Source organism: Muntiacus reevesi, chromosome 8, assembly GCF_963930625.1.
Source record: "Muntiacus reevesi chromosome 8, mMunRee1.1, whole genome shotgun sequence".
In the NCBI taxonomy this organism is placed as follows: Eukaryota; Metazoa; Chordata; class Mammalia; order Artiodactyla; family Cervidae; genus Muntiacus; species Muntiacus reevesi.
In genome coordinates, this window is record NC_089256.1 from 4680765 (window position 1) to 4693916 (window position 13152).

Consider the following 13152-nt stretch of genomic DNA (forward strand, 5'->3'; position numbering starts at 1 on the left):
TTAATTTTGTTGTCCAATACAAAATGGAAAAGTTAAGCAGTAGAGTTCAAGGCAGAGGATAGGACTTGGCCCCGTGTGATTGATCATCTGTAAGCTATATAGAGCATTTGTAGTATCATAGCCTCCAGTGGAATGGGAAAGCTACTTGGAGATTTCAAAAGCACTCGATTATTATTTGTATACAAAGGTAAAACCCTTTTACTTGTTCACACACAGAAAGAAAGGTTATCTTCATAATCTCAGGAAATAGAATAACTGACATAAAGTTTCCAAAATACACTATTTAGGCATCATATTCTAAAGATTTGTCACTGCAAAGTCTCAGATAGAGGCAAAATTTGACTTCCCAAACTTCCTTGAGAGTTTCTGTACTGATGTTGCTAGACTAAGCAGACGAGGAGAGCTAAAGGAATATGGGGGTCCTGAGATGGCTGGATGGCATCATTGACTGATGGGCATGAGTTTGAGTAAACTCCGGGAGTTTGTGATGGACAGGGAGGCCTGGCATGCTGCCATTCATGGGGTCGCAAAGAGTCGGACACGACTGAATGACTGAACAGAACTGAACTGACTAATATTGTATTGATGTAAGCTAGCTTCTTACTCTACATCAACAGAAAGTTTAAGTTAATTTTTTCCCTCTTTATGCCACTTTTCAGGACTTGCAAGAGATTCCTCCTCAATTCCTCTCTCCTAGGGCTTCATTTTCCTAGATGGTGGTGGTGGTGGTTTAGTCACTAACTCGTGTCCGACTCTTGCAACCATATGGACTGTAGCCTTCCAGGTTCCTCTGTCCATAGAGTTTTCCAGGTAAGAATACTAGAGTGGGTTGCCATTTCTTTCTCCAGGGGATCTTCCCAACCCAGGGATTGAACCTTTGTCCCTTATGTGTCCTTTATTGGAAGGTGTGTTCTTTACCACTCGCTCCATCTGGGAAGCTCCCTGAAGTGCCATATATCAAAATAAAGTGCATCTTGCCTATTTGGAGCTAAATATCCAAAACTTGAACTAATTGGAATTAAACTTTTCCACTAATTTCTCAAAGACAGTGGAAAAAGATTTCATACATTAATCTATTTTACTATCCTAGTTTATTAAATATATTAAAATTTGTCTCTCATGCATTGTTCAACTCTTTGTGACCTCGTGGACTGTAGCCCACCAGGCTCCTCTGTCCATGGAATTTTCCAGGCAAGAATATTGGAATGGGTTGCCATTTCCTACTCCAATTTGTCTCCCATAATTAACTCTATATATCAGTTATCTAAGCTGACCTAAAATTTAAAGGACTTGAAAATCAAACTTCTTAAAGATAATTAGAGGTCATTAACACCAAGAGAAGTGCTGGTATACAAAGGTCAAATAGTACTTAGCATAACTGGAAAGCTTAGCTATCTCAACTTCAGCCTAGTTTTCTTATTACAGTGTCCTGATTAATATGTAAAGCATATACATACTAATGACTACTTGGGAAATTGCTCAGAAGATAAAACAGAATTTTGCAATTAAAGATGCCCAATTCTAGAAACCAAAAAGAACCCAGAGGTTAAAAACAAACAAATGATAAATCATGGTAAAGACAGAGATAAAGAAAATAGTTGTGAATCATGAGAAAGAAATAGTTTTAAATGAAAATCAATAGAGAAAAGCCCAGAAGATTGCAGGGTAGGGAAATATTACCAAGTCCATATTCAGAAATTTAAATAAATGAAAATAAAAAAATGAAGAAAGAAGATATTAGACTGTTCTAATTCCATTTTATGTATAATTAAAATATGTGAATACTATAAAAAGCAGGCTTTTCAAAATATTTACAATTTTTCTAATGTTTTATTATTTTTTCTCATTCCTTACAGCCCTACAGTAATACTCTAAGAATAAATAGGTCTCAGTATCAGAAAAAGAAGCCTATGGTGGGATTTTATTCCACAGTTAACTTTGGGAAGAAGAAAATATTAGACTTTTTAACAAATGGAGATGGGCTGTGAAAATTACAGGAAAGGGGATTGAACTACAGAAAATTTAGGCTGCAAGACAGAGATATGCAGTCTAGTCACAATATGCTGATAAGTACCTGTGTGATTTAAACGAATTATAGTGTCTTCAACCTTGAGTTTACTCATTAATAGACTAGGGTACTGGCATAGATAGAACTTAAAGCCCTCTATGGTTTTATCTTTAAGTGATTTTACAACCTGGGATAGTATGTGCAACACGGTTGTTGTTGTTTAGTCCCAAACTGATGTTCCACTGTTTTGCAACCCCATGGACTATAACCTGCCAGGCTCCTCTGTCCATGGGAATTTCCAGGCAAGAATACTTATGTGGGTTCCCATTTCTTTCTCAACGGGATCTTCCTGATCCAGGGACTGAACCTGAGTGTCCAGCATTGGTTGTCTTAGCAGGGGGATTCTTTACCACTGAGCTACCTGGGAAGACTTTATATGCAACATTAGCCAATGTTAAAGCTTATTAACAAAAATACTCATTTCAACCTTTCTCAACACTATGTGTATATTTAAAGTATTTGACATTTTTCTTCAATATATTTTCTACATTAGCAAAAATTGCCATGTTAGATATGTCCATATTGAAAATAGCTTATTATGATTTGGTAAATTTGGAAAACTCAGCAGTGGCCACAGGACTGGAAAAGGTCAGTTTTCATTCCAATGCCAAAAAAAGGCAATCCCAAAGAATGCTCAAACTACCACACAATTGCACTCATCTCACACGCTAGTAAAGTAATGCTCAAAATTCTCCAAGTCAGGCTTCAGCAATACGTGAACCGTGAACTTCCAGATGTTCAAGCTGGTTTTAGAAAAGGCAGAGGAACCAGAAATCAAATTGCCAACATCTGCTAGATCATCAAAAAAGCAAGAGAGTTCCAGAAAAACAACTATTTCTGCTTTATTGACTATGCCAAAGCCTTTGACTGTATGGATCACAATAAACTGTGGAAAATTCTGAAAGAGATGGGAGTACCAGACCACCTGACCAGTCTCTTGAGAAACCTGTATGCTGGTCAGGAAGAAACAGAACTGGACATGGAAAAACAGACTGGTTCCAAATAGGAAAAGGAGTACTTCAAGGCTGTATATTTTCACCCTGCTTATTTAACTTATGTGCAGAGTATATCATGAGAAACGCTGGGCTGGATGAAGGACAAGCTGGAATCAAGATTGCTGGGAGAAATATCAATAACAGATACGCAGATGATACCACCCTGATGGCAGAAAGTGAAGAGGAACTAAAAAGCCTCTTGATGAAAGTGAAGGAGGAGAATGAACAAGTTGGCTTAAAGCTCAACATTCAGAAAACTAAGATCATGGTATATGGTCCCATCTCTTCATGGAAAATAGATGGGGAAACAGTGGAAACAGTTTCAGACTTTATTTTTGGGGGCTCCAAAATCACTTCAGATGGTGATTGCAGCCATGAAATTAAAAGACGCTTGCTCCTTAGAAGGAAAGTTATGACCAACCTAGATGGCATATTTAAAGCAGAAATATTACTTTGCCAACAAATGTCCATCTAGTCAAGGCTATGGTTTTTTCAGTGGTCATGTATGAATGTGAGAGGTGGCTGGTGAAGAAAGCTGAGCACCGAAGAATTGATGCTTTTGAACTGTGGTGTTGGAGAGGACTCTTGAGAGTCCCTTGGACTGCAAGAAGATCCAACCAGTCCATCCTAAAGGAGATCAGTCCTGGGTGTTCATTGGAAGGAATTATGTTGAAGGTGAAGCTCCAATACTTTGGCCACCTCATGCGAAGTGTTGACTCATTGGAAAAGACCCTGATGCTGCGAAGGATTGGGGGCAGGAGGAGAAGGTGACAACAGAAGACAAGATGGCTGGATGGCATCACCAACTCGATGGGCATGGGTTTGGGTGGACTTCGGGACTTGGTGATGAACAGGGAGTCCTGGCATGCTGCGATTCATGGGGTCGCAAAGCTGACTTTGCGACTGGACTGAACTTTAAGGGAATTTCATCCTTTTCATTTCCAAACCTCTTTTGTCCTCACCATTCTCTACTTAACTTTCATCATCTTAAAAAAGAGTTTAACTTCTGTTAATGTAGTTGATCTATTTGCTTCCTCCTCCAATATTTCCTTTATCTATCTATCTATCTATCTATCTATCTACATATATATATATATGTATATATTTTATTGTCAAAATCTGCAATAATTTTTAAAGTCTAGGTAAGTTTTAAAAATACCATAAAAGAAAAAAAAATTAAAATACCATAAAAGAATCCATGAAGTATAAGCATCTGGAATTCATTGCCCATTTCCCAACTTGTCAGTGGCACTGGGTATGACCTATTTCATTGGGCATTTTTAAAGACTCAATATGTATGCATGGAAAAGAACACAGCACAGTGAATAACACTCACCAATAGACACAGTTTTGTATTCTTTAAACAGTTGGATAGAAGTACAGTTCTAAAATATGAGATTAGTACAATATCACTGAATTACCAGAAATTCTGGAAAAGATAGCTCATAGTATGAGTGTTCTGAAAGATGAGCCTCAGACCTATTAAGGTATAACTCTCATAACTTTTCATATGCTTGTATTCTCCATGATAATTTATTTTTGTTTTGCTTTATGTTATTTTTTAATTGATTTACCTTATTTTTTTTAATTTTAAAAGATAAAGCTAATACACACTTTTTTATTGACCTAAATAATTGTATTAATTGCAAGACTGTTTGTTATTATTTTTCAGTTCCTCAGTCATGTCTAACTCTTTGAGACCCCATGGACTGCAGCATACCAGATTTCTCTGTCCTTCACCATCTCCTGGAGCTTGTTCAAACTCAGGTCCTTTGAGGCAGTGATGCCATCCAACCATCTTGTTCTGTCATCCCCTCTCCCTGCTTTCAATGTTTCCCAGCATCATGGTCTTTTCCAATGAGTCAGTTCTTCGCATCAGGTAGTTGAAGTCTTAGAGCTTCAGTTTCAGCATCAGTCCTTCCAATGAACGTTCAGGATTGATTTGCTTTAGGATTGACTGGTTTGATTTCCTTGCAGTCCAAGGGGCTCTCAAGAGTCTTCTCCAACACCACAGTTTAAAAGCATCAATTCTTCAGCACTCAATCTTCTTTATGGTCCAATTCTTACATCCATACATGACTACTGGAAAAACCATAGCTTTGACTAGACAGACATTTGTCAGCAAAGTAATGTCTGCTTTTCAATATGCTATCTTGGTTGGTTATATGTTTTCTTCCAAGAAGCAAGCATCTTTTAATTTCATGGCTGCAGTCACCATCTGCAGTGATTCTGGAGCCCAAGAAAATAAAGTCTGTCACTGTTTGCATTGTTTCCCCATCTATTTGCCATGAGGTGATGGGACCGGATGCCATGATCTTAGTTTTTTGAATGTTGAGTTTTAAGCCAGCTTTTTTCACTCTCTTATTTCACTTTAATCAAGAGGCTCTTTATTTCCTCTTTGCTTTCTGCCATAGGGTGGTGTCATCTGCATATCTGAAGTTATTGATATTTCTTCTGACAATCTTGATTCCAGCTTGTGCTTGATCCAGTGAGGTATTTTGCATGATATACTCTTTATATAAGCAAAACTCTTTATTTGACCTTATACCTTCTATAAAGAAGGATCAGAAGTTAGCAGAAACACCTCACACTCTTTCTGGGCTAATTTCTGAAGTTCTCTTCATTACCAACCAGATCTTTAATAGTAAAAGAACACAAACCTTGAGCCTATTGGCTTGAGCTAATTACCAAGCACTCTTTCCTTTGGTTCTTGCTCAGAAGAGAGCAACAACTGGGACACAGACCATTAGCTTGTCCTTGGCAGCCACGACCAACCACACCAACAACTAACTGACAAGCCTAAGTCTGGTAGGGGAAGGATTTTACTTGACTAGATGAGCTGAGTTTCAGGACTTCTTAAAAACAAGATCCTGCTGTGATTTTTTTTTTCCAGTAAACCCAGGATTTAGCCAAAATGCCAAAGATGTCACTCAAGGGGACTCAAATGTCACTCAAGGGGGCTATAAAAAGGTCCAGTACAACAGTTCAGTACACTGGGAATTTTTCACTTCTTTGCCTGTGCAAGTGACAATGTTCTGACTTGTTGACAGTCACCAAGGTTGTTAATTAACATTTCAGCTATGGTTAATTAAATAAAAATTACCAGAAAATGAAAAACTGATTAGCATGGTGCCAGTGGACCAACCTGTTTATAAGGAAAGAAAATTCAGCTGAATCTTTTTGGATGAAGTAATGAAAACATTCCCAGCCTCCACAATTACACTAGAAACAGCATATGCAAATGAAGGTAGAAGAATCCACAATGATAATTTGCATTTTACACTTTCACACAAATGTCCCAGAGGCCTCGAAAAATTAAGTTAAATTTCACAGATCTTCTCCAAGGACACACCTATTATCATTTATGAAAACAGAGCAGAAAATTAAGATGTAAATTGAGAGTGAGCAAAAATTATTTGGGTCAACTGGGCACATAAAAGATACAACTCAGTTTCAAGCTCTAAGCACTAAATCATGTGAATATCTCATCCAAGATGAGATAAGATAAATGCAAGATGAAAAAATATATTAAATTCATTTGCATGGTCTTTTTATAAGGTACAAATCTACATCTCATGAACCATAAACTTCCAGGTGTTCAAGCTGGTTTTAGAAAAGGCAAGGAACCAGAGATCAAATTGCCAACATGCGCTGGATCATCAAAAAAGCAAGAGAGTTCCAGAAAAACATCTATTTCTGCTTTACTGATTATGCCAAAGCCTTTGACTGTGTGGATCACAATAAACTGTGGAAAATTCTGAAAGAGATGGGAATACCAGACCACCTGACCTGCCTCTTGAGAAACCTATATACAGGTTAGGAAGCAACAGTTAGAACTGGACATGGAAAAACAACTGGTTCCAAATAGGAAAATGAGTATATCAAGGCTGTATATTGTCACCCTGCTTATTTAACTTGTATGCAGAGTATATCATGAGAAACGCTGGGCTGGATGAAACACAAGCTGGAATCAAGATTGGTGGGAGAAATATCAATAACCTCAGATATGCAGATGATACCACCCTTATGGCAGAAAGTGAAGAGGAAGTAAAGAGCCTCTTGATGAAAGTGAAAGAGGAGAGTGAAAAAGTTGGCTTAAAGCTCAACATTCAGAAAACTAAGATCATGGCATCTGGTCCCATCACCTCATGGGAAATAGATAGAGAAATAGTGGAAGCAGTGTCAGACCTTATTTTTGGGGGCTCCAAAATCACTTCAGATGGTGATTGCAGCCATGAAATTAAAAGATGCTTGCTCCTTGGAAGGAAAGTTATGACCAACCTAGATGGCATATTAAAAAGCAGAAATATTACTTTGCCAACAAAGGTCTGTCTAGTCAAGGGTACGATTTTTCCAGTGGTCATGTATGGATGTGAGAGTTGGACTGTGAAGAAAGCTGAGCACCAAAGAATTGATGCTTTTGAACTGTGGTGTTGGAGAAGACTCTTGAGAGTCCCTTGGACTGCAAGGAAATCCAACCAGTCCATCCTAAAGGAGATCAGTCCTGGGTGTTCATTGGAAGGACTGATGCTGAAGCTGAAACTCCAATACTTTGGCAAAGAGTTGATTCATTAGAAAAGTCCTTGATGCTGGGAGGGATTGGGGGCAGGAGGAGAAGGGGATGACAGAGGATGAGATGACTGGATGGCATCACTGACTCGATGGACATGGGTTTGAGTAAACTCCCGGAATTGGTGATGGACAGGGAGGCCTGGCATTCTGTAATTCATGGGGTCGCAAGCAGTTGGTCATGACTGAGTGACTGAACTGAATTGAGCCTACATCCAAAGCTTGTCAATTTAAACATTTATAATTTTAAAACAAAATCAAGCAGAAAAATATTCTTCTAAAACTGTGGTCATCTTTTTATCTATTCTCCCTCATTTTCTTTGAACAGATATCAAATTGAGCCATCACCATGTATAAGATGCCAAACTGTGACGATACAAATATAAAATGCAATACATACTCTTGAAGACTCTTCTATCCTTTGTTTAGGATGGCACTCAAGCTGGGTAAGTGAAAAGTACCTCCATATCAGACTATGTTTAAATGTGAAATATATGATAGGATTGGTATCAATATTCTGCAAAAGATCAAGAGAGTTCTGTGGCTGTAGGTTTTGAGAGAGGGCATTTTGAAGGAAGGGGTTATTGAATTGGCTCTAGAAGAACAGGGGATAAGAAAACAATGAAAAGAATCAAGAGAGTTCTTAACTCCTTTTAAGGAGTAAAATCTAGAGGCAGATAAAATGAACAAGGCATGCTCATAAAGCAATAAAGAGACCAGCATGGAATGTCTGTAAAATAGACTAGACAGTTGGAAGTCTGATTATGTCAGAAACTTGAAGTTTATATTGTAAAGCTGTATTTTCAAAATTGTCTATTTCAAAAAATGTGTAAAGCAAATTCTTGCTTTTACCATTTTTAAAAAAAATCAGATAGCCTAAAACAGGGATCCCTAACTCCTAGGCCACAGATGGTTACTGGTCTGTGCCTGGTTGGAAACTGGGTTGCACAGGAGGAAGTGAGTGGCAGATGAGTTAGCAAAGCTTCATCTGTATTTACAGCCTCTCCCCATATCTTGTGTTACCACCTGAGCTCAGCCTCCTGTTAGATCAGCAGTGGCTTTAGATTCTCATAGGAGCGTGAACTTTACTATAAACCACACATTCAAGGGAGCTAGGTTGCACACTCCTTATGAGAATCTGAAGTATGATGATCTGACCCTGCATTATGGTGAGTTGCATAATTATTTCATTATTTATCACAATATAAGATACTCAGGTTTAATCCCTGGGTCAGGAAGCTCCCCTGGAGGAGGGCATGGCAACCCACACTAGTAGTCTTGCCTGGAGAATACCATGGACAGAGGAGCCTGGCAGGCTACAGTCCACAGGGTCACAAAGAGTTGGACACAACTGAGCATGTGAGCAACAATAATAATAGAAATAAGTTCAGTTCAGTTCAATGGCTCAGTAATGTCTGACTCTTTGTGATCCCATGGACTGCAGCATGCCAGGCTTCCCTGTCCATCACCAACTCCCAGAGTTTGCTCAAACTCACGTCTATTGAGTCAGTAAAGCCATCCAACTATCTCATCATCCGTTGTCCCCATCTCCTCCTGCCTTCAATCTTTCCCAGCATCAGGGTCTTTCCCAATGAGTCAGTTCTTTACATTAGTTGGCAAAGTATCAGAGATTCAGCTTCAGCATCAGTCCTTCCAATGAATATTCAGGGCTGATTTCCTTTAGGATGGACTGGTTTGATCTCCTTGCAATCCAAGGGACTCTCAAGAGTCTTCTCCAACACCACAGTTCAAAAACATCAATAGAAATAAAATGCACATTAAATGTAATGTGCTTGAATCATCACAAAGCCATACCCCATCTCATCTGTGGAAAAATTATATTCCATGAAGCCAGTCCCTGGTAACAAAAGTTTGGGGTCCAAGTCAACAGGTCTAAAGGGTCAAATCTTCCCTTGAATGTTTTTATGCAGAACACATTATTTCAAATTCATTTTCTCACTACCTGTTTGTGGCATTTTGCAATGAAGTAATTTCATTTCTTGAATCATATCTTATACAAGAAAGTGAGAGAACCCTTTAAATCCTAGGTGTCCTAAGAAATGAAATCCAGGAAAATCCATGGAAATGTCTACAATGCGTATATCCCTTAGATTCTATCTGTAAATAGTTCACAAACCCAGAAGTAGTCTTCGAACATGGATGACAACTAAGACTCTAGAGTCACTCACGCCTGAGGTGAGTGAGTCTACACTGTCAATCATTACCTGTATGACCACATGCAAATCACTCAAACTTTTTACGCCTCAGTGTCATTATCTGTAAAATGGAGATATGATAGCCTCTCTATTCTGAAAGTTGTTCATTCGCTTATTCTTTCTCAAAAATATTTATTGGGGCACCCACAGTGTGAGGGGCTCTCCCAGATGCTAGTGACATCCTAATGAATAAGGAAGACAAAGATATTTGAAAGGTTTAAATAGAATAATACCTTTCATCCATTTGACAAAATACCTAGAAAATTATGAATAATCAATAAATGTTAGTTATTGTAGCTATTATGAACACTTCACCACATACACTATGAATTTGGGCTACTCTCTGTACTACTCTAAGTCTCAGATTTCTTATGTTTAAATCAACAAAATTAGAACATAGAAGTCCTAAAACCCTTTCTAGCTTCCACATGCTTAGTCTATAGTTGATAAACTATCTTGAGTCTCCTGGAAGATAAGAGAAAAGAAAAAGGAGAAGAAAAATAAAGTAATCTCTGATTCATAGAAGCCCTGGTGTCTTAGATGGTAAAAAATCTGCTTGCAATGCAGAAGACCTGGGTTTGATCCCTGGGTCAGGAAGATCACCTAGAGAAGGAAATGGCAACCCACTCCAGTATTCTTGCCTGAAGAAGTCTCCTGGTGGGCTAGAGTCCATGGGTGGCAAAGAGTTGGACAGGATTGAGTGACTAACACTTTCACTTTCATAGAAGCAGAAAGTTGTATACCAATGCTTAGTTCTTTGTATCTGTTTCCTTTTATATGTAAAAAAGGAATATACTGCTGTTAAATCAGAACATAAACAAAGATTGAAAATGACAGTGTAGGCAATACAGTAACATTTGGTTAGGCTTTTCTTTATTGTTATTACTTTGATTTAGTTTAAAAAATTGAGTGGACATAAAATAATTTATTGGAAGTCTCTTCATGACAGATAGATTTTGGGACAGTTGATCTAATTACAGATTTTGACAAGCAGTCAGTTCATAACCAATTAATGTTTATATGTGGCAAACTGTACCAAGTGAATTGTAATGCTGCCAGTTTAGTGGTCTTGTATGGAGACAGTCATTTTAAATGTCAAGCACAGCAGGACTCAAGTGAAGAGTGTTCTTTTATTCTGTAGGTGAAGCTTTAGTAAAACACTTGGAAACATTCTGTTTCAAGAAAACTAATTAATTGATTAGTCACTTTGTGAAAACTTGGTGCTATTCATTCAGCATTAAACTTTGAATCAGTAACACAGACATTAATTTATGATGCTAAAAATGAAAGATCAAGAGAATTTCATGCCTGACTCACCTTGCTTTTAGAATGTAAAATAAGTGGATTATGAAAATAGTAGTAATAATAGAAGTTACCATTTCCTGACGTATGTCAAGCTCAGAAATTTATTTACAGAATTTTACTTAATCTTCACAGTAACACAATGAGCTAGGTATTATTCTTTTTGTATTTCAGGTTGAGGAAGTGACTCAGGGAGTTTCAATAACTTTTCCAAGGTCACATAGCAAGTAAACAGCAGATGGAGCCTAAAAATTGTGACTCTCCTTTGTTTGTGACAAATGCCAGAAGACTATACTGGAAACTCTTTAGTTATAAAAGTGACTGAAGAGAATATAAATGAGTCATCCTTGGACTTTGTAGCAAAGAGAACTTCATTTTCTGCATTTACATTTCAAAAGACTACATGATAAAGAAATCATTTGCTATTGCTAGATAAGTGCTTCTTCAAGCAAAAATTCAGAGCCATTAAAAAAAAGAAGGAAAATGTACTAGCACTCATTTCCTCACTATATAGACAGCCTCAAAAGACACTTAAAATTCTGGCATTAAAAGCAGACTGCCCAGTAGTACTGCAATCTCTAAGAGTTTGCATTTTAAATGGAACAGTTGCATCTTTGACATAAGATATTCCATAAGTTTATTTTAAAAAGGAAGGCCTTGCTTTATTTGTGTCCATATTATTAATTTTCTGACATATTCTGAAATGTGCATTTTTTTTCTATTTTTCCCACTAGATTTACTTCTCTTGGAGTAGAGATTTTTGTCTTTTTTTTGTTGCCCAGAAGAGGTCTTGACACAGTAAGTATTCAGTACGTATTTGTTAATTAATAAATACATACATATTAATTAATACATAAATGAATAAAGTAACATGGTTGAAATTGGGCTGAAGAAAAGTGAAATCCAATTTATTTTTAGCATGTTTTGAAACTGATACACAACTCAGGACCCAAATTCCTCTCACCTGCTAATCTCACCTGCTAATCTGAAAAATTTACATTTTTATAATATCTAGGATGAATATAATACTATAATATTTCAAGTACTTCATTCTTTATGAGATCAGAGAAGCTAAGAGTCTAAAAGGATTATTATTACCTAGACTACATCAAGGGAAAAAAAAAACAAAAAAACTCCAGTTCTAATGTTTCCTACTTCAACGCCTACCCTTCATAGGTGTGTATATAATATATACTCTATCCATTTTCAAAAACAGATGGTAACCACTTAGCACCTAAATAGTTCATTAACTCCTGGGAAGATTTCTTATTTTTCAACTCATTCTGCTGCTTTGTCTTGAGAAGCTTTCAAAATGGTCTTAGAGCTGCTGGAACTCCCTTCAACTACTCCTTAAGACAACTACCGAGATGATTTATGTGGCGTCCTGAGTGTTTGACTTCCTGTCTTCCAAGGGACTAAACTTTAACTGCTAAAATGGTTTACTTAGTCCCTTGGCAATTGGGAAGTTACTATAAAAGGTGTTATACTTTTCTTCTCTTCTAATTTTTGCTTCAATCTCCTTAATAAAAACTTCCTGCTTGCTAGAAGTATTAGGATTGAACCCCTGCCCTCTTTGTACCTCCCTCTCTCCTTCTTATCTTAGACAGTGACTACATAAGTGAAGGTAATGTTTGCTGCTGCAACAAGTAAGCCTTCAACTTTCAGTGGCTTAGCACAATAGAAATTTCAGTGTCATTCACATAACAGTTCAATGTCCTTGGTCCTAGCTAGAGGTAACAGTATTTTATGCATTGATTGAAAGATCTAGACTCCTTCCGTGTATGATAGCACCAATTCTTAGGATCTTAAAATCCTCTGTATCCAATTAGCCAGTGAGAAAAGGAAAGAGAGAACGAAGAAAGTACAACTTAATCCCAAAGTGACATCTATCCTTTGGGTTGATACTCCACTAGCAAAAAGATAGTCACATGATCACACCTGGAAGCAAGGGGTGGGTTGGAACACCTAGCCTTTGGCTGGGAAGCTTTCCAGTGAAAACTCC